We start from the raw sequence: 25,785 nt of genomic DNA on the forward strand, positions 1-25,785 counted from the left end.
CCATCCGCCTTACCGCTTGTTTTGGGTTTGCTGGAGTATCTGAAACCCCTGTCCCCTCCTCCCTCTGATGAGGGAGAGAGAGAAGACAAACAATGTGGGGTATCTTCTTTGAGCATTGCCCTCCTACCCTATGGGTCGGTTGCTGGTTGACTACGTTACAGGAATTTCTCTCCTTTCAACCCCTCTCCTTCTTCCTTCTCTCCTCCCCGATTGTTCAGGGCTGCGCCTTCATGAGGAGGGTGAGAGTTTGGTGATAACTTTAGATTAATGCTGTTACCCTATCCTTCCCTAGTACTTGCCGAGTGTCATGAGTCTCCCTACGAATAGGTAGTCGATACGTTTGTTTCGGCGCCCCGCAGGGAGTTACAGTCAGTGTGTGGGGGTATCCCCCATCCTGTTAAAAACAAAACTCGGTCCCACTTTCCAAGTACTGTACAAACCTCCCCCTCCCCTGTCTTGCCAGTGGTATGTCATCTCCTCACGTGCGGAATGTCGGTCTCTCCGATTGTCACACGGAGGGGGACTGGTCGGGTTCCCAGTTGAGAGTCACCCACCCTCCTGGGCCCCGTCCTAGTGTCATCCGCTAGGCTAGTGTTTCGTTGGTTCGCTCTCCTATGGATCGAGCTGAACTCTGATCACTTTCAGGGTTCAAATACTTGCTCGCTAATTTCGTTCCACCGTCCCCGGCCCTCCCGTTGCCTCCGGTGCTTTTGGTCTTCCGAGGGTTGGCTTTAGTCACATCTAGCTCTCTAGCTGTGTAATGACTAATGGTAATGATTTACCCCGCCTTCCCCGCTGTAACCAAGTGTCAGAGGTACGGGATCCCGGAGGGGTCTGCGCCGGAACACAGCGACCTTCAGTGTATTGTTATCCTATATCGTTAACCAGTTACTTAGTGCCGTTATAATTTATGCATATATCATGTTTTGCTCTAGTTTTATACCCCACCGGAATGCTTCGTGGACCCGGTATAAACTAAGGCCTGCTGCCGGGCTCCGCAGTATCTATTCTTAAGTAAAATTACTATTATGAGTTGCATGATCCTAGATTTAGGTCCTACTCCGCCGTACTATCTCCGCGCTCTTTGATCTAGTGTGGTTATGTTTTGCTCTAATTTATCGCACCGCCGGAATGCTCCGGCAGGTCCGGTATAAATTATTTTAATATACTCCAATACCTACTATAGTTTGAAGTCCTTTAAATTAGTAGGTTCATATACTGTTATACTTACAGACGGTTCATTGTGAGGAGCCCGGGTGCTCTGCGGTACTGCACCAGCCCTATGGGCATGTCGTCTGTCGATCTCATGTGGGCTGTGCAGTCCGGTTGGATGACCTAGTCGTGTGGCACCCGGATGGTTGTGAGGTCTGCTTTGCTCTTTACAAGCGTGTCCAGGACAAGTCAGTAAGCTTATAGTTACTGCCTTTAGTTTCCTGGTATCCTCACTTGTTTTATTTACGTTATGGGCTTAATATATGAATTATATATTTCTCACCAAGAACTCGGTTAAGTCCCTCCCCTCTTCCAGGCCGACGAAACCTCCCGGAATGACGCCTTGGGTTCTCTTCAAGCCTGGGTGGCTGGGGTTTGGAAGGAATGTTCCGTCGGGGAAACCATATGTTCTGGACGAGAACATCCGAACTTGCTCTACCCCGGCACCCGGATCTCAGCGGCTGTCCCTGTGGTAGTTGCTGCTCCCATTATCGAGCAGATCCGGGTAGAAACTCAGCCTCTCCAGGACGAAAGCCTCTACGCCGAGGTGTCGGAGGAAGTAGCGGCCATAGATCTCGACCTGGAACCTATGAATACGGAACAGGACCAGGAGGTAGGTGGGGAGGTAAGTGAGGCAGTGGGGGCGGGCTCCCTTTTTGATTCTCCTTCTTCCACCGCTTCTTTTCAGGGTTTTCATAAGTCTTCTCTTTTGAGGGACGGTGCCCAATCCACTGTCCCCAAATTGAAGAAGACTTGGAAGGCGAAGGGCTATAAGTCCGCGTCTTCCCGCAAAGCATCCCCCTTCCCTCCGGTGAAGCCACGGGATGATAGTCCGGCGGCTTCCACAGGCAAGGCCACTGTCTCTGCTAAGAGTGCGAGTTCGAGGGCAGCTAAGGCTAGCCCTCCTCACCTGCCTACCTTTGACCCGGAGGCTTTTGCAGGGATGCTCCTGCAAAAATTTTCTTCAGAGGTAGATGCTAAGCTGAGTAAGCTTACGGAGAGGCTGCAGAGCCAGGAGACCATGCTCTCCGGGTTCATGCGCTCCGGCGGGTCCGCAGTACATTATCCCGTTCCAGACGCCTCCGCCCTCCCTTCATTCGACAAGGGGAATCCATGGCGTTTTGCCCTTCATGCTCCCCGGCATGAAGATACCCTTACCATCGAGGGTCTAGGCACGCGCAGACTCGAGGTGTTAGAATTCTTTCCTCCTGATCTGCTGCCCCCCTACCCAGGTTTCGCCAGACTGACGGAGGAAGCTTGGGTGAGATCGGATAAGGTCCCAAAGGAGACAGTAATCTTCCCGAGGGACCAGGCGCAGTCCGCCTTGATGCGCTCCTGTAGTGAATGGCAGGCGGAGAACACAAAGTTGACCCCCTTCAAGGGCAACTTCACAATGTTCTCGTTGGGTGATAAGGTCCCAACCCCCTGCATGACTAAGGTAGCCCTCGCGACGGCCCAGGCTTGCTCGGAGGGTAAGCCGTTGCCTCAGCTCCGGGAGACTGATCCCACCTCGCTGATCTTCCCCGGAGACGATGAGTTCTGGAAAGACGCCCCGGCCACCTTTACTTCGGGTAAGCTGGACCCGGAGTGCGCATCCAACATCTTTAGTGAACAGCTTCCCAAATTGCCAGAGGCTCTCCTCAAAGCAGAGTTTGAGGCTAGGTGTCGGCTGAGCCGATCACTTAACTCACTGTGCCTGGCGGAAGCAACCGCTGTGACGTTCGCGGAGGAGCAACTCTTCCAAGTCCTGACGAAGTCCCTATTGGCGGGATTTCAGGCGGACTTGTATGACTTTATGGTAGCACGACTGAATTGCCGCAAATTCATCTTCAATGATGCTACCATCAGACATGAGCCTAATAAGCTCATGAAAAGTTCTTTCTGGGGGGCTAACCTCTTCCCGGAAGAAGAAGTCAATAATGTCCTGGCAGAGGCAACCAGGTCAAATCAGAGTCTGCGCTCCAGCTGGGGTATCCCCGCCTTTAAGCGGAAGACCCCCGAGTCCGGCGGCCCTCAAGGCAGACCTGGCAAACGATACAGGAAGCACAGGAGACAACACCAGCAGGCTGTTGTCCAGGCTGTACCTGTCTCAACAGTTTGCTAGCCTTCTACCTCAAAGGCCCAACCCCAACAGTTCGCGCTGGTGCAGCCAGCTCAACACTCTCTTGCCGCTCCTTCCTTCGTGACGTCTCCGGTGTTCAACCCTTCTTATGAGGGCCAGGGGTCGTTTCGGGGCCTTAATAGGAGTGCAAGGGGGACTAGAGCGAGAGCCTCCTTCAGAGGCAAGGCTGCCTCGCGAACCCCCTCCCGGGGAAGAGGAGGTCGCGGTAGAGGAGGCAAGCCTGCTCCCTCCCAGTGAGAACAATCAGGTAGGCGGCAGACTTTATCTGTTCAGGGACCGGTGAACCTTCAGTCCATGGGCCCACAGTATAGTCTCCAAAGGTTTGGGCTGGAGCTGGATCAAAGGACCTCCACCTTTGACCAGATTTCATCAACCGTCTTCCAAAGCTCTGCAGGACTTTGCGACGGAATTACTCCTAAAGAGAGCCATAAAGAAAGTGAGACACCTGAAATTTCAAGGCAGGCTGTTCAGTGTTCCCAAGAAAAACTCCAGTCAACAAAGAGTAATCCTGGATCTGTCTCATCTCAATCTTTATATTCAATGCGACAAATTTCGCATGCTTACAATCGCACAGGTACGGACTCTACTTCCTCGTGGAGCCGTCACCACCTCTATAGAGCTTTCAGACGCATATTATCACGTCCCGATTGCGCGGAACTTCTCTCCCTTTCTAGGTTTCAGACTGGGGAAACAGGCTTACTCGTTCCGGGTCATGCCATTCTGGCTCAACATAGCACCCAGAATCTTTACGAAGCTGGCGGAAACGGTAGTACAACAGTTGCGGTCCCGGGGGATATCGCTAGCCACATACCTAGACGATTGGATAATCTGGGCATCCAACGTCGAGGAGTGCCGGAGAGCTACGGCCATAGTGATCGAGTTTCTGGAATCCTTAGGCTTTCAGATAAACAGGGCGAAGTCCCTCCTAGCTCCGGAGGCTCGATTTCAGTGGCTAGGCATCCAGTGGGACCTAGTTTCACACAAACTGTCTATTCCACCAGCCAAACGAAGGGAGATAGCCAAAGCCACCAGGCAATTCCTCAAAAACAGGAAAGCCTCTCGCAGAACGCAAGAAAGAATCTTGGATTCCCTTCAATTTCCATCTGTAACAGACCTGCTTCTAAAAACAAAGCTGAAAGACATAAACAGAGTGTGGCGAAGACGAGCCAATATCAAACTCAGGGACAAAGTGTCATTGATTCCTCAAGTGCTAAGGAAAAGACTCCGGCCGTGGTCCACAGTCAAGGGTCTCTCAAAGTCAGTTCCCCTTCAATTTCCCCCTCCAGCCTTAATAATCCACACAGACGCTTTGTTAAGCGGCTGGGGAGGATACTCACCAAAAGAAAAGGTACAGGGTACATGGTCCACAATGTTCCGTCAGTTCCATATAAACATCTTGGAAGCGATGGCAGTATTTCTAACCCTGAAAAAACTTCGCCCCGCCAACCAGGTTCATATCAGGCTGGTGTTGGACAGCACGGTAGTAGTACATTGCATAAACAGAGGGGGTTCCAAATCAAGCCGGATAAACCAAGTGATGATAGCCATCTTCTCACTAGCGGAGAAACACGGCTGGCACCTGTCAGCTACCCATCTAGCAGGGGTCCGAATGTTATTGCAGACTCCTGTCCAGAGCTCCGCTGGAGTCAGAATGGTCCCTGGACAAGGCTTCTTTTGAATGGATCCGCCGGCAGGTTCCGGGCCTTCAGGTGGACTTGTTTGCCACGGAGAGCAATCACAAACTCCCTTGTTATGTTGCTCCCAACCTGGACCCTCAAGCTCACGCCACGGATGCAATGTCCTTAGACTGGAACAATTGGCAGAAAGTTTATCTGTTTCCGCCAATAAATCTACTGATGCCGGTGTTGCACAAGCTCAGGTCATTCGAAGGCCAAGTGGCCTTGGTAGCCCCCAACTGGCCGAAGAGCAATTGGTTCCCTCTTCTTCTGGAGCTCAAGTTACGATGTCATCAATTACCCAAACCACAGCTGACTCAAATAGTGCAAACAAGGACTGTGTCAGCTTCCTCAAAAATTCTGAATGCCCTGGCTTTATGGACTTTATGAAATTTGCCGCTCAAAGAGGGGCGGATATTGATCCCATTAATACTCTGTTTCTTGAGTCAGACAAAAGAGATTCTACCCTCAGACAGTATGACTCAGCAGTTAAAAAGTTGGCATCCTTTTTAAAGGAATCTGAAGCCCAAACCATGACCGCCAATTTGGCAATATCATTCTTCAGGTCACTGTTTGAAAAGGGTCTGGCCCCGGCCACCATAACCACAGCAAAATCAGCTTTGAAAAAGGTGTTTTTGCATGGCTTTAAGATTGATTTAACAGATTCATACTTTTCATCCATTCCGAGAGCATGCGCCCGTTTGCGACCAGTGACCCGTCCTCATACGGTTTCCTGGTTCCTTAATGATGTTCTAAAATTAGCCTCAGAAATTAATAATGATCAATGTTCTTATTTAAATCTGTTAAAGAAGACCTTGTTCTTAATTAGTCTAGCTTCAGGGGCCAGAATTTCAGAACTGCCTGCTCTTTCTAGAGGTGTCAATCACGTAGATTTCCTTCCATCAGGAGAAGTTCTGCTTTCCCAGATCACAGATTCTTAGCAAAAACGAAGACCCTCAGGATAGGTGGTCCCCTGGAAGGTTGTCCTCTTCCACAAGACCTGTCCTTATGCCCAGTCGCTACCCTGAGGGCCTACTTACAAAGAACTTCTCAGTGTTTGTCTGGTCCTCTTTTTATCAGGGAAAAAGGTGGAACACTTTCTTTAAAGGCTATAAGACAACAAATCCTGTACTTTATTAAACAAGCTAACCCGGATTCAGTCCCTAAGGTTCATGATATCCGAGCGGTGGCTACCTCTACTAATTATTTTCACAATATGAATTTCGCTGAATTGAAGAAGTACACGGGTTGAAATCTCCATCAGTGTTTAAACGCCACTACCTGAAATCACTAGAAGCTCTGAAATTCCCTACGGTGGCTGTAGGAGCATTATCCCTCCACCTTAAATTAATCCTTAATCCCTATCCTTTCCTCCCCGCCCGCCTGCCTCATTTATTTGCCCTGCCATTTTTCTCCTGGACCAGACATGCCTCGCAGCCTGGCTCCTAATATTATAATGTACAATCTTGCGGTGTTTGTTTTAAGTATGTGATATGTTATACTCACTGTGATTTAGTTTTAAGGCCGGAGGTACCCTTATAAGTTTTGTCTTTTATTTAGTGTCAGTACCTCGCCACTATAGTATTAATGTTGTATATAGTTGATTCTCATGTCCTTTATTATAGTATAAATTATATCCCTAGTCATAACTCAGTTGTTCTGCTATACCTATAGTATTTAATTATATTTTGGGGATAATTAAAATTATTTTTAATAATGGTGTTTTTATACATGATCACCTAAATTTTTATCAATTTTAGACTTTCACCAAGACTTGGTATGATTCTCTGTTATGATTTCACCGGCTGACACAGGGACGAGCTCAGAAAAGGGATTTTGACAAAGGAAAAATCTATTTCTGAGGGAGGCCCTGTGTCACCCGGTGACCCACCTAGGATCTAGGTTTCCCTCCCTGAATAGGCATGCCAAGCTTGTGGGGGGGTGCTAGCCTGGAATGAGTTCAGATGGCGCTGGGGTCATCGGTTGGCGGGCGGGTGAGTATGGGCGCTGGATCGGCTCCCCACGTTCCGGGGGTTTTGTCAATGGGATATCTTCAGAGTGCGGTCCTGTGGCAGTGACAACAATCACTCACCCTTACCTATACCGACGCGTATTTTATTATAGATGATCGATCTGGGGTAGTAACCCAGCATTCCTGATAGCTTTTTCTCTGGTATATTTAGCAAAGTATTTACCTAGAAATATGTGCTGGATGGATATTTCACCGGGTGACACAGGGCCTCCCTCAGAAATAGATTTTTCCTTTGTCAAAATCCCTTTTGTACTCCTGAGAAGCTATGATGGTCTCTCTCTCTCTCTCTCTCTCTCTCTCTCTCTCTCTCTCTCTCTCACACACACAGGGATTACTCTCTCCTTTAGGAGTTTGACTCGTAGCCTGCACGAGTCTTTTCAGGGGTTGTCAGACTTAGGTCTGAATCCAAAGACTGTCTGGCTTAGCCCTGACATTGAGTCATCTGGGTTAGCCCTGAAATCAGCAAGGTATTGGCGAGTCATCTGGGCACTTGGGTGGACAGGACCTGTTTGTTTGTGATTTCCCCAGATTTTGTAACAAGATAAAGAAGAGTCAGTCACGAACCTGTCTCATTGTCCTCTTTGGAGAACCTCAGTAGGGACTTTTGCAGGATATTACTGAGTTTGGTTGAGTGCTGCAGCACTATCTTGAAGTTAGTACTTGACACCACAGGTTTGGATGTCAACAGCTCTTAGGTTAGTATTAACAGAGCTAAGGAAGGTGTCACAAGTAAACTTCCTCCTGGCTCTGTACGTTGATCTGTGGGCATCTTCTCTTCCAGGACTATTACTGGGTCTTTTGTCAAAAGAATACCACAAGAAATTACTCATAAATGGTTATCGAAGAAATCATGATACAGGAACCAAGAAAATGATAATGGTGAAGATGTACCCTGAGGGATATATGCAAGGATTTGGAATGAAAAACACTAGTAAACAAACAATTATTAGTGGAACAACATTATTTCAGAGAGCACATGAGGCTTGCAGAGTCACTTAACATCCACGATACAGGTTTCACAACAGCAAGAATAATTTAAGCCCATCAGAGAGGAGAGGAGTCTCGTGAGACACGACAGAATGAGCGAAGCAGCTCCGATGAACTGTTGGTTTACAGACACTTATGTGTGGACAACTGGTCGTCTGGAAGACTTGGGAATCAGAGTGTCTGTGGAAATCAGAACCTTAATATGGGCTCAATGTGATTGATGGGTTTGCCATGAACAATAAATTAAAAGCTTCAGTTTTATGTAAATATTTCTAATAATCTTTTACCTTCTCGTATTCCAGACTTTCTGTGCTGGAAGAAGAAGTCGTCGGTTTATGCTGTCAAGGTTTCGGGAATGAATGGGCGTCCAGCGATGAATGTGAGTGCAAGTTCCTGTGAGGTGTTGAATAAGTTCCTAAAACAGCAGATAAAAAATTCTAGATATCAGATTTGTGTATTGTTGAAAGGAGGAAAGGGAGAAAAGGAAGTAATGAAAAATAAATAACAATAGAAGAAAGTGAAAAAGTAGGTCATCTGGTACATAAAAAATGATGTTGAAGGACCAAAGGCCAAAATGAGCATCTTGGAATGTCAGTTGAAGAGCGAGACAGAGGATGCAGTGTCCCCATCTCTCGTCAAGAATGAAAATGGAGGTTTAGTGGGCAGTGATGCCCCAGCCAGCTGTACCTCTGTCTCTGTGGATCCAACGATGGAAATCAAGATGGAAATGAAGACGGAAGTGGAGGTGTTTTATGTGTCCGATGGTGACACGAAGTATCACTGTGAGGATTTTACATCAGCATTCGGAGACGAGGGCAGTTCGCTGCCTGTCAGAAAGGAAGTCGACAAGGGGAAGACCTTATTGGCCCACATGGCGATCCACACGGGGGAGAGGCCCTTTGCCTGCAATAACTGTGGGAAGTCGTTCTCCCATAAATCAGCTCTCAAGACCCACATGGCGATCCACACGGGGGAGAGGCCCTTCGCCTGCAATGACTGTGGGAAGTCGTTCTCCCAGAAGTCAAATCTCAAGAAACACATGGTGAGCCACACAGGGGAGAGGCCCTTCGTGTGCAAGGACTGTGGGAGGCCGTTCTCTCAGAAATCACATCTGAAGACCCATATGTTGATCCACAGAGGGGAGAAGGCCTTCGCCTGCAACGACTGTGGGAAGTTGTTCTCCCATAAATCAGCTCTCAAGACCCACATGACGATCCACACAGGGGAGAGGCCATTCGCCTGCAATGACTGTGGGAAGCCGTTCTCCCTGAAATCAGCTCTCAAGACCCACATGACGATCCACACAGGGGAGAGGCCCTTCGTGTGCAAGGACTGTGGGAAGTCGTTCTCCTGAAATCGCATCTGAAGACCCACATGTTGATCCACAAGGGGGAGAAGGCCTTTGCCTGCAATAACTGTTGGAAGTCGTTCTCCCATAAATCAACTCTCAAGACCCACATGGCAATCCACACAGGGGAGAGGCCCTTCATGTGTAAGGACTGTGGGAAGTCGTTCTCCCAGAAATCACATCTGAAGACCCACATGACACTCCACACGGGGGAGGGGGCCTTCACTTGCAAGGACTGTGGGAAGTCATTCTCTCAGAAATCAAGTCTTAAGACCCACATGGCGATCCACACAGGGGAGAGGCCCTTCATGTGTAAGGACTGTGGGAAGTCATTCCCCCTAAAATCACATCTGAAGACCCACATGGCATTCCACACGGGGAAGGGGGCCTTCACCTGCAAGGACTGTGGCAAGTCATTCTCCTGGCAATCGCATCTTAAGACCCACATGGTGATCCACACAGGGGAGAGGGCCTTCGCTTGCAGCGACTGTGGGAAATCGTTCTTCCTGAAATCGAGTCTCAAGAAACACATGGCGATTCACACGGGAGAGAGGCCATTTGTGTGCAATGAGTGTGGGAAGTCGTTCTCCCAGAAATCGAGTCTCAAGAAACACATGGTGATCCACACAGGGGAGAGGCTCTTCGTGTGCAATGAGTGTGGGACGTCGTTCTCCCAGAAATCGAGTCTCAAGAAACACATGGCAACCCACACGGGGGAGAGGCCCTTCACCTGCAATGACTGTGGGAAGTCATTCTCTCAGAAATCAAGTCTTAAGACCCACATGGTGACCCACACAGGGGAGAGGGCCTTTGCCTGCAATGACTGTGGGAAGTCGTTCATCCTGAAATCGCATCTGAAGACCCATACGAGGATCCATCTTGAGGAGAAGCCATTTGCTTGCTAAGAGTGTGGGGAAAATATTTTCCTGGAGGAACAGCCTGGAACGACATTTCCAGATTCAGGAAGGAGAGACTCGATCGGCACATGAGGATGCTTGAAAGTCACCGATTGACTGCGAGCTGTCTCCCAGTGATTCATTGACCTGAGTCACTGAAACTGGCTGTACGATTCATTTTTCTTCTTTTGTAAGTCACATTACGAATTTGACCCCCATAGGCTAATTACTGTAGTTATGTAGTTATTGAATTTACAGTTTACAATTTAATAAATTGTTTTTCTAACAATGCTTGTATTTAAGTGGTCCTTCCAATATGAAGATTGACCTAGAGGCTCTCGGAAGCCATTCTTAAAATCTGTTCATATCCATCAACAACTTCCCTCTCGGGATAAGGTACAACAAAGAATTCGCTAAGGGAGACGTGAGGCAGAATTTGATGATGAAGGGAATCATAGTAGCTGGTATGACAGGGACTTTGTCTCATCCAAGGGACGATTTGTGTTTGATTGCTAAGCAACAAAAGAAAACGGGAAATAGAACAGTTCGAACGGCTCGTCAGACCGATTCAGACATCCAGCAACACTGACACCAAGAGTACCAGAAAAATAAGTAAGGAATATGGCCATACATTAATGTAGATGAATATATATATATATATATATATATATATATATATATATATATATATATATATATATATATATATATATATATATATATATATATATATATATATATATATATATATGAATGTCTTTTCCTGTAATACTACAGTGTAATATGAAAATAAGAAGGCCCATAAAACACTATTTAAACGTTGAAACCATATATTTCGGGCACTTGTTTCTGTGCCCCTGTTCACTGGTAGAATATGGACAGGTGGAAAGTTACAATGGTATATATACAAAAACATGAAGGTGTGGCCTTAGGCCTCCGATGTTAAGGAGGTGGCGTTTCTTAAGAAGGAGGAGATTGACCAAATTCCCTAGTGGTTTTTGGCCTCATTAGCTCCCGTTTGGCGATGGATCTGGCGGTCGCGTTTCTTGGGTCATCTTCTTCAAAAGGGGTCCGAGGAATAAGGTGTCAATGGCGTCCGATTTCCAATGTCCTCCTGACAGGTTCATATTGTTGGTTTGATTGATGATAGCAGATTCAGCATCTTTCTTTTGTACGGACAGCTACTCTTGAAAACCAACTCCGCCCCACTCCAGTTAATGACATGCCCTGTATTTCTAATATGTAGGAAAATTCCCGAACTCTCCGAAGCGTAACGTACTGATCTTTTGTGCTCTGTTATTCTTTGTGAGAGCGATCTACCTGTCTCGCCTACATAGATGTCATGACAATTACTACACGGTATCTTGTAAACTCCGGCTTCTTCCCTTTTGTTATTTAAGTATACGTTAACGAGTTTAACTCGATGGATTTGGGATAATGGAAAATGAAAGGATTATTAGAACTGAGTTGCTCGGTGGCCTTTTGGATGTTTTCATCGTATGGAAGCTTTATTTTGTTGTTGAAATCTATTTGTCTGTTGTGAGTGGGACCTCTGTAGTATATTTTATTTGCTTTATTAATAGCCCTCTCGATAATGTGTGGTGGATAGAGCAGTTGCGTTAGGTGTTGGCGGATCGTGTTAAATTCTTGATCCAGGTACTCATTTGAACATATCTTAAGTCCTCTGAGGAATAGGTTGCACCCTACCATGATTTTCTGGAGACGTCGTGGTAGCTTAAGAAATGAATGCAGGAGACAGCGAAGGTGGGTTTTTATATACTGTAAATGCATACCTGTTCTGTTTTCTTATGATCAGTACATCTAGGAAACGGCAGTTTTCCGTCCTTTTCCCATTCTGTTTTAAATTTTATGGTCGGAACTAGCGAATTTAGCCTATTAAAAATTCATTAAAGTCCCCAGCTATTGTCCCAGAAAGTAAAGATATCATCTACGTATCTAAGCCAGATCATATTATGGGGTTTGATAGACGACAAAAGTTCTGTTTCGAAATATTCCATGTACAAGTTTGCTAGAAGGGTGATAGGGGACTTCCCATGCTACAGCCAAATTTTTGTATGTAAAAATTACCATTGAAAGAAAAACACGTTGTTAGTTACACAGAGGTTGATAAGTTTTAAAGTTTTATCTATGCCAAAGAGGAAAATGGTCTTCATATGGTTGTAACTTCCTCTCTAAGAAAAACAACACGTCGGCAATCGGGACTTTAGTAAATAATGAATCACGTCTAGACTGAGCAGTTTGATGTTGTTTGAGGGGATGTTTAAACTATTAAATTTTTGTATGAAATCTTCTGCATGTTTGACGTGGGAGGATGAGAAGGTTCCTAGAAAGGGTGATAACAAGTCTATGAGCCATTTTGATAATTTGTACATGAAAGAGCCCCTGCTAGATATTATGGGGCGTAGAGGAATCCCCATCTTTATGTGTTTTCGGGAGGCCGTAAAAATAGGGGAGAGAGGGGTTGATTACCTTGAATGTCTCTAGTAATTCTATGTCTTTTTATTGCCCCTATGGTTCTAACTGATTTGTTAAACTGAGCAGCAATATTTGTTGTGGGATCTTTCGTTAATTTGTCGTAGGTCTCCGCATCGTTTAGAAGTTCTTGAACTTTATTGATGTATGTCTCCTTGTCTAACAGAACTATTTTCCCGTCTTTGTCAGATTTTGTGATGATGATATCCCCTTTTTCTTAAGCTAACTAATGCAGAAGATTTCATACTAAAAAATTTAATAGTTCAAACATCCCTCAAACAACATCAAACTGCTCAGTCTAGACGTCGATTCATTATTTACTAAAGTCCCGATTGCCGACGTGTTGTTTTTCTTAGAGAGGAAGTTACAACCATAGGAAGACCATTTTCCTCTTGGCATAGATAAAACTTTAAAACTTATCAACCTCTGTGTAACTAACAACGTGTTTTCTTTCAATGGTAATTTTACAAACAAAAATTTGGCTGTAGCATGGAAGTCCCCTATCACCCCTTCTAGCAAACTTGTACATGGAATATTTCGAAACAGAACTTTTGTCGTCTATCAAACCCCATAATATGATCTGGCTTAGATACGTAGATGATATCTTTACTTTCTGGGACAATAGCTGGGGACTTTAATGAATTTTTAATAGGCTAAATTCGCTAGTTCCGACCATAAAATTTAAAACAGAATGGGAAAAGGACGGAAAACTGCCGTTCCTAGATGTACTGATCATAAGAAAACAGAACAGGTATGCATTTACAGTATATAGAAAACCCACCTACGCTGTCTCCTACATTCATTTCTTAAGCTACCACGACGTCTCCGTAAAAATCATGGTAGGGTGCAACCTATTCCTCAGAGGACTTAGGATATGTTCAAATGAGTACCTGGATCAAGAATTTAACACGATCCGCCAACACCTAACGCAACTGCTCTATCCACCACACATTATCGAGAGGGCTATTAATAAAGCAAATAAAATATACTACAGAGGTCCCACTCACAACAGACAAATAGATTTCAACAACAAAATAAAGCTTCCATACGATGAAAACATCCAAAAGGCCACCGAGCAACTCAGTTCTAATAATCCTTTCATTTTCCATTATCCCAAATCCATCGGGAGTTCGCTCGTTAACGATACTTTAAATTACAAAAGGGAAGAAGCCGGAGGTTACAAGATACCGTGTAGTAATTGTCATGACATCTATGTAGGCGAGACAGGTAGATCGCTTCGCAAAGAATAACAGAGCACAAAAGATCAGTGCGTTACGCTTTGGAGAGTTCGGGAATTTTCCTACATATTAGAAATACAGGGCATGTCATTAGCTGGAGTGGGGCGGAGTTGGTTTTCAAGAGTAGCTGTCCGTATAAAAGAAAGATGCTGGAATCTGCTATCATCAGTCAAACCAACAATATGAACCTGTCAGGAGGACATTGGAAATCGGACGCCATTGACACCTTATTCCTCGGACCCCTTTTGAAGAAGATGACCCAAGAAACGCGACCGCCAGATCCATCGCCAAACGGGAGCTAATGAGGCCAAAAACCACTAGGGAATTTGGTCAATCTCCTCCTTCTTAAGAAACACCACCTCCTTAACATCGGAGGCCTAAGGCCACACCTTCATGTTTTGTATATATACCATTGTAACTTTCCACCTGTCCATATTCTACCAGTGAACAGGGCACAGAAACAAGTGCCCGAAATATATGGTTTCAACGTTTAAATAGTGTTTTATGGGCCTTCTTATTTTCATATATATATATATATATATATATATATATATATATATATATATATATATATATATATATATATATATATGTATATATATATATATGCTTAAAAATCACAAGGTGCACATGACTTCAGTGTACTGTATAAGCCAATCCCACAGAAAATGACAGGCAGAAAGAAGTTCAGTACTTTCAAGTTTATTAACGCATTTTCTGGGTACAAAATGAGACACAGATAAAAAGAAGGTTACAAAGTAAACAAAAGAACAAGATTACCAGATGGTCAGTTGTCAAAGGGTAATAAACAGACAGATAATCTAGGATAATCAGGGATCAAGCGGTCACAAAACCAGAACGATAGACCAAACTTCTGCCTGTCATTTTCTTGCTGGATTTTTATATATATATATATATATATATATATATATATATATATATATATATATATATATATATATATATATATATACATACATATATATATATATATATGTATATATGTATGTACAATACAGCATATATAGACAAATTAAATATATTCATGCAGCTTGGGAGAAATGATATCAGAATTTGGTCTAAACAGAAGCACTGATTTTCAATGACTGGAAGTACAACATAGATGACTTGAGGGAATTAACAAGTAAAAAATGCGGCAAAGTTTCTTTGGCACAATTGAGTTTTCTGTACAGTGTATAATGCTGTATGAAACTCTCAGCCATGACCCATGAATCTTTCAGCCATGTCCTGATGGTGGCCGGTGTTGTTGGCGCCTATAGTGTTGCCAGACACATGATCATGACTAACCTTAACCTTAAACAAAATAGAAAGTGATTAGGAGGCTAGAGGGCTGCAATTTGGTATGTTTGATGATTGGAGGGTGGATGATCAACATACTAATTTGCAGCCCTCTAGCCTCCTCAATAGTTTTTAAGATCTGCTTTCCCTGTTGGCAGGTCGGGCTGAATTAGATTGATCCCACCTCCTTAAAATTTTGTCAGTCGAGCTAATTCAGGTGTTCAGGGAGTGTATTGCAATATGAAGTTTTCATAATAAAACTAATATTGTAATACTACCTGAACACCTGAATGATTCCAGCCCTCCTTCCCACTTCAATTTGAATAGTGAAGGACACAATTGAGGATCTCGGCCTTACTCGGCCGGGACTTGCAGCAGCGTTGCCAAAGGTACTTCAGGTAACTCATTTTGACAAGATTTTCTTGTAAGCGTTGGTAACGCTGACAGTTAATTACCCACTCAGTGGACAAAAGTTATGGGGACTTAGTTCGGTCTGGTAGGTGACCAGGGCTAATTCAGGTGTTCAGGTAAGTATTTCAATATTAGTTTTATTATGAAAACTTAATTTTTCCTAACATACAAACCTGAAGGTCTTTACATAAATGGCCCACCTCAAGCCACCCCTCATTCTGCTACCTGGGCCAAAAGGTAAAGTGAACGCATAATGATGGGACTGGATAGACTCCCACCCTACCGTCAAAAGTTAAACACCCTGTTTGAAGTTAAACGGAAATTTTCCCAGCTCACACTGCAAATATATCCATATGTAAAGACCTTCAGGTTTGTATGTTAGGAAAAATGCAAAGTACTGAAAATTTATAGTTTTCCACCTGTGCAGCATTGAAAACCCATAGGCTTTTACTGTATTCATTTTATTTATGTATTTATACATTCATGTAGATTTTGGTGGGCTGCAGGTAAATGTGGATAATGCCAGGTCACAGACAGTGCATATGCAGGTACAATAATTGAGGAAATACTGTAATATGAAATTTTCTTTGGTATACAAAGCAAAACCTCATATCATATATCCCCATCTCAACCAGCCCTCTTTGTTTGTCAGGCCAAAAAGAAGAAGTGCTTGGTGATGGCATGGGAGTGAGGGAATTCCCTCACTCACTCTTCTTAACCACCAGTTAACCCTTTTCCAACTTGCACTGAAAGATACTCCTTCATAAAAAGCTCTGGTTTCTATGGCTCTGAAATAATTTCTAATATTTGAGGAAATGTAGCAGCACATACCTTCCAAGACTGCCATCAGTGTTGCTGGTCTTAATAGCTACTCATGTATTGTATCTGCAGTAACAATCAGTGAAACTTAATTTGAAAACTTTCATCTCTCTTGAAATTACCACTCAATTCACCCTTACTGTTTTTTCTTCTTATTGTCTACTGCATCTGTGGATAATATGGTGTTATGTATAACCGGATCACATATAATCAAGCATTTACTGTACTGTATACCCTTCGAGGGTCCTGTGTTACCCCACAAAATTCTTATGCTGGTCTTGTATTTTCTATTCCTGGCCTGTGATTTGTTAATAAGGATATGTTCATAAGTAATAGTGCTGTAATGTTAAGCTGAGAAGGTTTACAGATGTGAGAGGGTGGGCGTCAATATTAACTGTTAATCTGTTGTTGCCTTGTGGCCTCAGGAAAGTTTTGATGCTGTGTCTGGACAACATTTGGTTAGATTGTATTAATATTTGGATACTGGCAAATGCACCTTTTAATTAGCGTGAGACCTTTATAGGAACCTGAATTAAATTTGATTATTTTGCTTCAGTTTTGGCATTCTGTTTCCTAACTCTGCTGTGTTGTATTCTTTGATTTCAGATTCTCCCTCAGAAGAACCTTCCTTCCTTCGTCAGTTTTGAGCAGCATCAAGATTTTGGGAATACTTGTGTGTTTGATGGTACTACATGTAACATTACCAATAGCAGCTCTTAAAGTGTAAGAGACAACATTTAATTATTGTACTCCTGCTTTAAAAATGGCAGCAAGAAATAAAATCTGTTCTGAATATTAGATTTGTACATCAGCAATGAAATCTGGTTGTAGCCCTTCAAGGTATTGTACTTAATTTAGGACAGATTTATTGGATAATCATTTGTTAGCAGTTTTGTGTTAAGAGTGTCAATTGAACACATTGTCATTACAGAAGAGGTTATGTATCATTCTTGCCTGTCATTTTTGTATTCACTGAAAATATAAAGAGGTCGATGTATTTTAATGTGACTCAGTTTGTGTGAAGAAGTGTTTAAAGCAGTAGTACAGTAATATCAACCTGTAGCTTATTGGGAAAAGACATTGTGAACATTGAAGGACAAAAAGGATAAAATGAATCCAGAACATTCTTTAGAAATACCTTTGAAAAAGTGAAACTGAAGGTGCATTATCACACCCTTCCATAAATGAAGAAAACAGTAACATGGCTGCTTTTAGTGAAACCAATAGTGGTGACTTTTTGTCTGTGGATCCACTGATGGACATCAAAATAGAGTCAGAGGTGTTCTGTGAGTCTGATGATGATGATGAATATTCATATGAAGAGTCAGTAGTGAATGAAAAAGATCCACCAACTTGCAAAAAGTAAAACAAGAAAGAAGGAATAGTCACAATGGAGAGAAGCCTTTCAGATCCACTGACTGTGAGAAAGCGTTTTACAAGAAAGTTAATCTTACAAGTCATATCACAAATCCTACCAGAGAGAAAACATTGATATGCAATGAGTGTGGGAAAGCATTTTCCCAGAAAAAACATCTTTCAGATCATATGAGAATCCATACTGGAGAGAAGCCATTCATGTGCAAGGAATGTGGGAAAGCATTTTCCAGGAAACCAAATCTTACAGCACATATGAAAATAAATCCATACTGGAGAGAAGCCATTCATGTGCAAGGAATGTGGGAAAGCATTTTCCCAAAAAACAAATCTTACAGTTCATATGAGAATCCATACTGGAGAGAAGCCATTCATGTGCAAGGAATGTGGGAAAGCATTTTCCAGTAAAGAAGCTCTTGGACGTCATATGAGAATACATACTGGAGAGAAGCCATTCATGTGCAAGGAATGTGGAAAAGCAATTTCCAGGAAACCACATCTTACAGCTCATATGAGAATACATACTGGAGAGAAGCCATTCATGTGCAATGAATGTGGAAAAGCATTTTCCAGGAAACCACATCTTACAGCTCATATGAGAATCCATACTGGAGAGAAGCCATTCATGTGCAAGGAATGTGGGGAATCATTTTCCATGAAACCAAATCTTACAGTTCATATGAGAATGCATACTGGAGAGAAGCCATTTGTGTGCAGGAATGTGGGAAAGCATTTTCCCAGAAACAAAATCTTACAGTTCATCTGAGAATGCATACAGGAGAGAAGCCATTCATGTGCAAGGAATGTGGGAAAGCATTTTCGCAGAAACCACATCTTACATATCATATGAGAATTCATACTGGAAAGTAGCCATTTACAGTAAACCCTCAATTATCTGCTGTAATATATCCAAGGCTCTTGTAGAGATTGGAAACTTGAGATTATTTGGAATGATTGATACCTACTGTTAAAATGATCTTATATCTTCATGCCATTAGGTGCAATTGGCATATAAAATAAAAAAGAAATAATGCCTGGCTAACCCTCTGTGACTGTCTCTGTAATGACCTGCTTCCCACCAAGTGGTGTTGGAACGTTTACTTTCTCATCAGAATTCTTCATACCATCTCCTTATGTCCTTATGCATTATTTTTTATCTTGCGTGCCGATTGCACCTAATGGGGCTAAGATATAAGCTAACTTTAGCAGTAGGTAAGTATCCAAATAATTGATTATAGTATCATGAAAATTATCATTTTGCGCTCAATTATTTGCCCGTTTTGTGACTACAGTACTGTACAGTATATGCTTATAAACAATGCAGAATACTCTACAGTACTGTACTGTACACTTAATGAAAACCTAACTGTACAATATTGTTTACTGAATAAATGTATAAAAAATTTAACACAGAAATTCTCTCCCTCTCTCTCTCTCTCTCCTCCATGTTCGCACAACTGGTACTGTTTACATGGGCCAAACTTGGAAAATCTCTCTCTTCTTTTTAATAAGAATAACCCTTGGGAAGAAAGAGAAATGTGCAAATGCACAGCATCTTGATGCATTCATGTATATATATGCACGTTTTTTTACACATATATGTAGTGTTAACACATGCTCATTTGATATTGAAAGTAGCTACTGTTTTGTACTGCATTTTGTTACCTCCACATTAAAACTAATAAACATTTCATTCTGTTATTTATTTGGTGTGGCATAAAAATGTTCATCCAAAACATCTGAAGCTGCTGGAGCTGAGGCTCGTATATTATTGGTTGAAATGACTTTTGAAATATGTTTTCCACCATATTTACTGAAAAATACTGATTGATGCAATGACATTAATTACATTCCATTAAAGGGTATTGACTTTATCACGTATTGTAAATCGAGTTCTTACTCTGAATGTGAGAAATTTATAGAAACAAGGTGACACAGGAAGAGTTCTCTAAGGTATGGAAATCAGTCCTTGAGTGCTGGCAAAAGTGAGAGAGATAGAGACTGCAATTGGCATTACCTTGGAAGGCTAAAAAAGAAAAATTACACTTCACATTTGCCTAATTGATAACAAGAGCTTTTGAACCTGCTGAGTGAAGAGAGAGAGAGAGAGAGAGAGAGAGAGACTTACAGGTATCATGTACAGTAGTTTTCAAATGGTTACAACTGAATGAGCAGCAAACAAGATCTAAATGCAATGCCTAATCGTTTTGTTGTCCTGTTGACTTATGTGAGTATGAAGTAACTGTTGCCCCCAACGCATTCTAATTTAATGTTTAGGACCGATTGAAAATGGACAAGAACTAAAGCAATACGTAGTCTTTTGTTTGTGTTGTATGGACAGGCAATACCTTTAAGTACTTCACCATACAATTAAATTCATATTGTACAAAGTTTAGTTGATTTGTTGGTTACATGTAAATTACTCTTTGCAACCAATTATATGAATGCTGTAGTATCTGGTTACTACCTTTCTGTTGCATTGTGCATGATCTACGATGACAAGTTTATGTCCCATAATAAAATGTGATTGATATAATTGTGTGTAACATTAAACATATTGCATTGAGTGTTTGGAAGGTTTCAACCATTGATATATGATTGCCTAAGTTGAAGGTGATTATAAGGGGTTTTGATCAGGAAGGATTCCTAAGTTTTGTATGCCATACCATATACAGAAATAGCGATAAATAACCCAGAGAGGAAAGAGAAAGGCAAGCAAGCACACAGCAAGTGTGTGTTGTAATTAACTTAAGTATGATGCATATGTGTGTACTTAAACAGTTTTGATGCAACATGACTGGGCAGTTTAAACTGATGTGTTATTTTGTAATGTGTTCTTTAAGTTTTTCAGTTCACTGGTATTGCAACTTGAGAAAAGCCCTTACTTAATGTAAAATCATTTTGTTCATAAATTTAAGTCATAAATTCATTGTAAGGTTTTTGGAGTTCTGCATCAGAGGGGAAATGGAAGAGAGAGAGAGAGAGAGAGAGAGAGAATGGGAGGACAAACAGAAGCAGCCAACGAGAGATGGAAACTTCTATGACATGGTCACGACACTCAGCCACTCAAAAGTAATGAAAGAAATGACTTGTAATGACATTTTTGCTTTTTATCCAATAACAGTCGTGAAAGCTCCCGAACAGATAAAACCTTGCCCACTCATCCCCATTCAGGTGTCCTGGCCCTCTGGGACATTTATTTCATAAGTCCTCACTTAGTCCATTAACTAAAGAAACCAGTGACTGTTATGCATGTCTTTTATGTAAGCCCTAGTGATGGTCTGTATCTTATGCACCTGATCAGTGCAGAAAGTAAGCGTGTGGGTCTGGTATGGAAGCACTAGAGACCTTATGTAACCCTCAGCATGGGAAGTCTTGTATTGTCAACTTGATCAAGTTTTCAGTGTTACCATCTACAGTACAGGAGTCCTTGGTTATGACGGTCTCGACATACGTCGATCCGATCTTACGACGCTAAGAATTCTTCACTTTTTTCATTTTTATAATTTTTTAATGTTAAGTACTGTATTTATTGCCAATTATCATTTTTATCACTTTATCTTGTGTATCTAGATTGTGTGAGTTGAAATAAAGAATACGGTACTGTATTATTATTATTACCATTATTTTTATTAAGATCAGACTTAAAGTGGATTCGACTTGAGTTGCTGCCTCAGGAACGGATCTCCATCGTAACTCAGGGACTGCCTGTATTGCTTCTTATGTTTTCGTAGTATCGAATACTATTTGAATCACCTCGCAACATGTGATAAGTTATCATGCTCCGATGTTTTGTATCAAACCAATTGTATTTTTTTGTACACTTATTTTTTACACTCTCTCCACAGTGTTGCCTATCAATAAACCCTACCCTGGACATTTTTGAGACTAATTCTTTACCATTTCAAGTAAATATTGAAGTAGTAGTATCAGTAAATGGTTTACTATTTACTCATGACTATCAACATTAAAGTGACTTTGTACTGAATAAAAAGCAAACAGATTTTCCCATAACCCAAGAAATAATCTTCTTCAGGAGCTTTTCCTAGTAAGGAATAAAACTACATTTTTCAAAACACAGAAATACTATTGTCATCTAAAGGATGGACTCAAAATAGCAAGTTATTTTCATGAATACAAACTGAATTGTCCATTCAGTTCATAACAAGGTTGTTAGGTAGTTAACTATTGGCAGTAAGGTGGTAGTCCCACCCCTCCGCCCGGCAATGCGTCACTTACCTTCTGGCTGTTGGTCAAGACACACTCATCTCACTCGCTGCTGCCCGACAAACCTGTTTTCCTCAATGCGCTCATGCCACCCATATAAGAGTGTAGGATTCTGAATTGGGTCAAAATATCTTTGACACTTCCATGACTCCCGTAGGGGTTAGTGCCTTCAGCGCACCTCAAGCAGTGTACTGTAGGCATTACTTGATAAGATTCTTTGTTGTGCCCCCTTCCTTAGGCCCCTAGCTGCTATAACCCCTTTCATTATTTTAATGTACCTCTGTTCATATTCTCTTTATCCCATCTTACTTTCCTCAACCTCTCCTGACAATTGTTGCAAAGTGCTTCTTCTTCAACTGCAAAAGGTTTTCCTCCTGTTAAGCCTCTCAAACCTCTCTCTTCCTCTCAGCACTGAATGACCTCATCAGAGGTCCCAGCGCTTGCTTGGCCTCTGGCCTGAATTTTATATTCCACTTCCAGTTTCTGTTGAAGGAAGGAAGGGGTGAGGAGGAACGTTGGTCAGGAAAGCTGTGGGTATGGAAGTATGAGGAAGGCCCAGGAGTCCTGGAGAAAGAGAAGAGCAGAAGACCCAGACTGTATGGGAGTTCAGGCAGAAAGAGCGCAGGACAAAAGAGTAGGGAGAGAGAGAACTCATATCATGTCTAACCCCTTTAAAGGGTAAAGCTAACGTCAAGACATTTATGAAGGTGACGAGATTGTAGGAACTATGCTTGCCATGAAAACAAATCTTCTCATCTTGGCCACAACTGAAATGTGGAACAGTCTGTCCATTGCAGTTGTGGAATGTTCTGATTCCTGATGTTTAGGTGACTTGCAGTGTCATTCCTTTTCTCTCTCTTCTCTCTCTCTCTCTCTCTCTCTCTCTCTCTCTCTCTCTCTCTCTCTTCTCTCTCTCTCTCTCTCTCTCTGTCTTGAATTTTTATTGGTTTTATTTCAAATGAAAAAACTGTGAAGTTCAAAGATGTACGTTTGAGGTCATGTAATGTTGAAACTGACCTTCTTAGTCACAGTCAAAAGTGTGATTGAAAGCCATTTTCAGAGGCAAAATAACTCATGTCTGTGATGAATAGTGAAAGATCATCTTTCATTTATGTTTTGATAATGAAAATGATCACATAAGGGCAATATTAGACTAATACGGTCAGTAAGAAACAATACCAAGCTGCTCTTATGACTAAAACGAAATAGAGATTGAAATACGTAAAATAAGATATTAAATATATATATATATATATATATATATATATATATATATATATATATATATATATAATGTATATATATATATTATATATATATATATAATTTATTAAATTTGAATATATACAAATGAATAATAAGTAAAAAGTGCGCTAAAGTTTCTTTGGCGCAATCGAGTTTTCTGTATAGCATATAATGCTGTATGAAGCGCTCAGCCACGACCAATTAAACTCTACTGTCGTCCGGTGGTGACCTCAACCACGGCCCACGAAACTGCCATGGTCCGGTGGCGTCTTGTGTTGTTGGTACTTATAGCAGTGCCAGAAGTACGATTATGGCTAACTTTAACCTTAAATAAAATAATAACTGCTGAGGCTTGGGGCTGCAATTTGGTATGTTTGATGACTGGAGATTGATGGTCAACGTAAGCCTACCAATTTGCAGCCCTTAGCCTCAAGTTTTTTTAAAAACCCAATCAGTGTGTGGAGCAGCCAGTCCAACTTGCTGCCGGTCTCAAGTCGGATAAATGGGGAGAGTTGCTGCTTGGTTTAGCCAACCAAGTATGAAAACAGTGGCAAAACTAAATAATGAGCCTCTAGTTGACGATGGAATGCAACAGGGCCAGGGCATACCTTTCAAGCAATGCGCTGCAGTGTCCCCTGACAGCAGCGAGAAATATGCAAAGGGTACTGCAGACAGTCACGACTGTGGCTAAAGAAGTTAGTGGGAGAAAGGATTAGAAAAGAAGGAAAGGTGAGAATTGGAAATTGGAATGCTGGTAGCCTCATAGAAAAGGAAGAGAGTTGGTTGATGTCATGCAGAGAAGGAAAATTAGGACTCTGCCTATACAAGAGCCTAAAATGGAAGAGGATAAGTGCAAGAAAGCTTGGAGAAGGATATAAAGTTTACTACGCAGGGGAAGAGACAGGGAGAAATGGGGTAGAATTATTCCCCATCCAGAGTTGCAGGAGAATGTCACAGAGGTCGTGTAATCAGTGATAGGCTCTGGGCTTCAAAGTTTGTGAAAGATAAGAGAGTATGGCATATCATCTTGGTATACGCCCCTCAACAAGGGTATAGTGAAGAGGAGGAGGAGGAATTCAGAGGGAAATTGGAGGAATATATCGAAAGAGTACCAAGAAGTGAACTATTAGCGTTATCTGGGGACACGAATGCCCATGTAGGTGAGAGTTCTGGTGGCTTTGAAGGAATACATGGAGGAAGAGGTTTTATAGAAGAAGAAACCAAGAAGGTGATAGATTGTTGGAATTAGCAGAAGCTATGAATCTGGTAGTTTGAATACACATTTTGAGAAAAGAAGTCATCTGGTAACATACAAAAAGTGGACAAAATGAGACACAAATTGATCGTCTTTTGGTTAGAGGGAAGACAAGAAAATCATTATGGCTTGTAAGGTACTGTAATTCCAAATGAATCTGTTTTAGCTCGACATAAACTGGTAGTGGCAGATTTTAGGTTGAAAACAATAAGACAAAATATGGGGAGACTGAGGCATTCCTGTGTCCCTGTGGAGGTTGGCCTCCATCAGGGATCAGCTCTGGGTCTATTCTTGTTCCTCGTCATTATAGACACACTGACACCAGAATTTGGAAACAACGATGAACGGTGGGAACTGATTTAGTCATTTTAGCAGACACAGAAGAAGAACTGCAAAAAAGGTTTTTAGCGTGGAAAGGAGCCCTGGAAAGGAAAGGATTGAAAGTGAACATTGGAATGACAGAGTTAATGATTAGTAATAGAGAAGGACATGAAGAAATAAACATTCAAGTGGAAGATGTTACAGTGCTAAAGCAGAACACTGTGTTTCACTACTTGGGATCAATAATAACAGAGGAGGGAGGTACTGAGAAAGCAGTGAGACAGAGAGTGAAAGAAGCATGGCGGAAATGGAGAGAAGCAACTGGAGTTGTTTTAGACAAGAAAATGCCATTAAGGCCCAAAATGAAGATTTATAAGACAGTTATCAGGCCTGTACTATTATATGGGGCAGAAACCTGGCCACTTAAGAGGAAAGAGGAGCGACTGTTGGAGAGAACAGAGATGAGGATGGTGAGGTGGATTGCTGGAATATCACCACTGGAAAGGAGGAGGATTCAAGATGTAAGAAGAATGTGTGGTATATGTAACATAAAGGAGAAGGCAGGGAAGCTCGTTTGAGATGCTATGGCCGTGTAATAAGAAGAGAGGAGGTGTGAAACCAATCAAGAGAGCTAAGAGCATGCCAGTGATGGGGAGGAGGAGTGTGGGGCATCAGTGGATCAGGTGGATGTGGTGAGCAGGGGTATGGGGTGAAGTGGGACTGGGGAAGAAGATTGCATGGAGTAAGAAACAGATGGAGAAAGTTGACTCAGGTGGCTGACCCTCCTGCTATAAGGTGGGACTAATAAGTTCGAAAGAAGAAGAAGATAT

At 42.3% G+C, this 25,785-nt stretch overlaps 1 pseudogene; it reads left to right on the forward strand.

Annotated features, from left to right (window-relative positions):
* Positions 1 to 25,785, forward strand: part of LOC136838137 (zinc finger protein 208-like) — a 207,667-nt pseudogene that overhangs the window by 10,060 nt on the left and 171,822 nt on the right.

This window comes from Macrobrachium rosenbergii, unplaced genomic scaffold (assembly GCF_040412425.1).
Source record: "Macrobrachium rosenbergii isolate ZJJX-2024 unplaced genomic scaffold, ASM4041242v1 171, whole genome shotgun sequence".
Taxonomy (NCBI): domain Eukaryota; kingdom Metazoa; phylum Arthropoda; class Malacostraca; order Decapoda; family Palaemonidae; genus Macrobrachium; species Macrobrachium rosenbergii.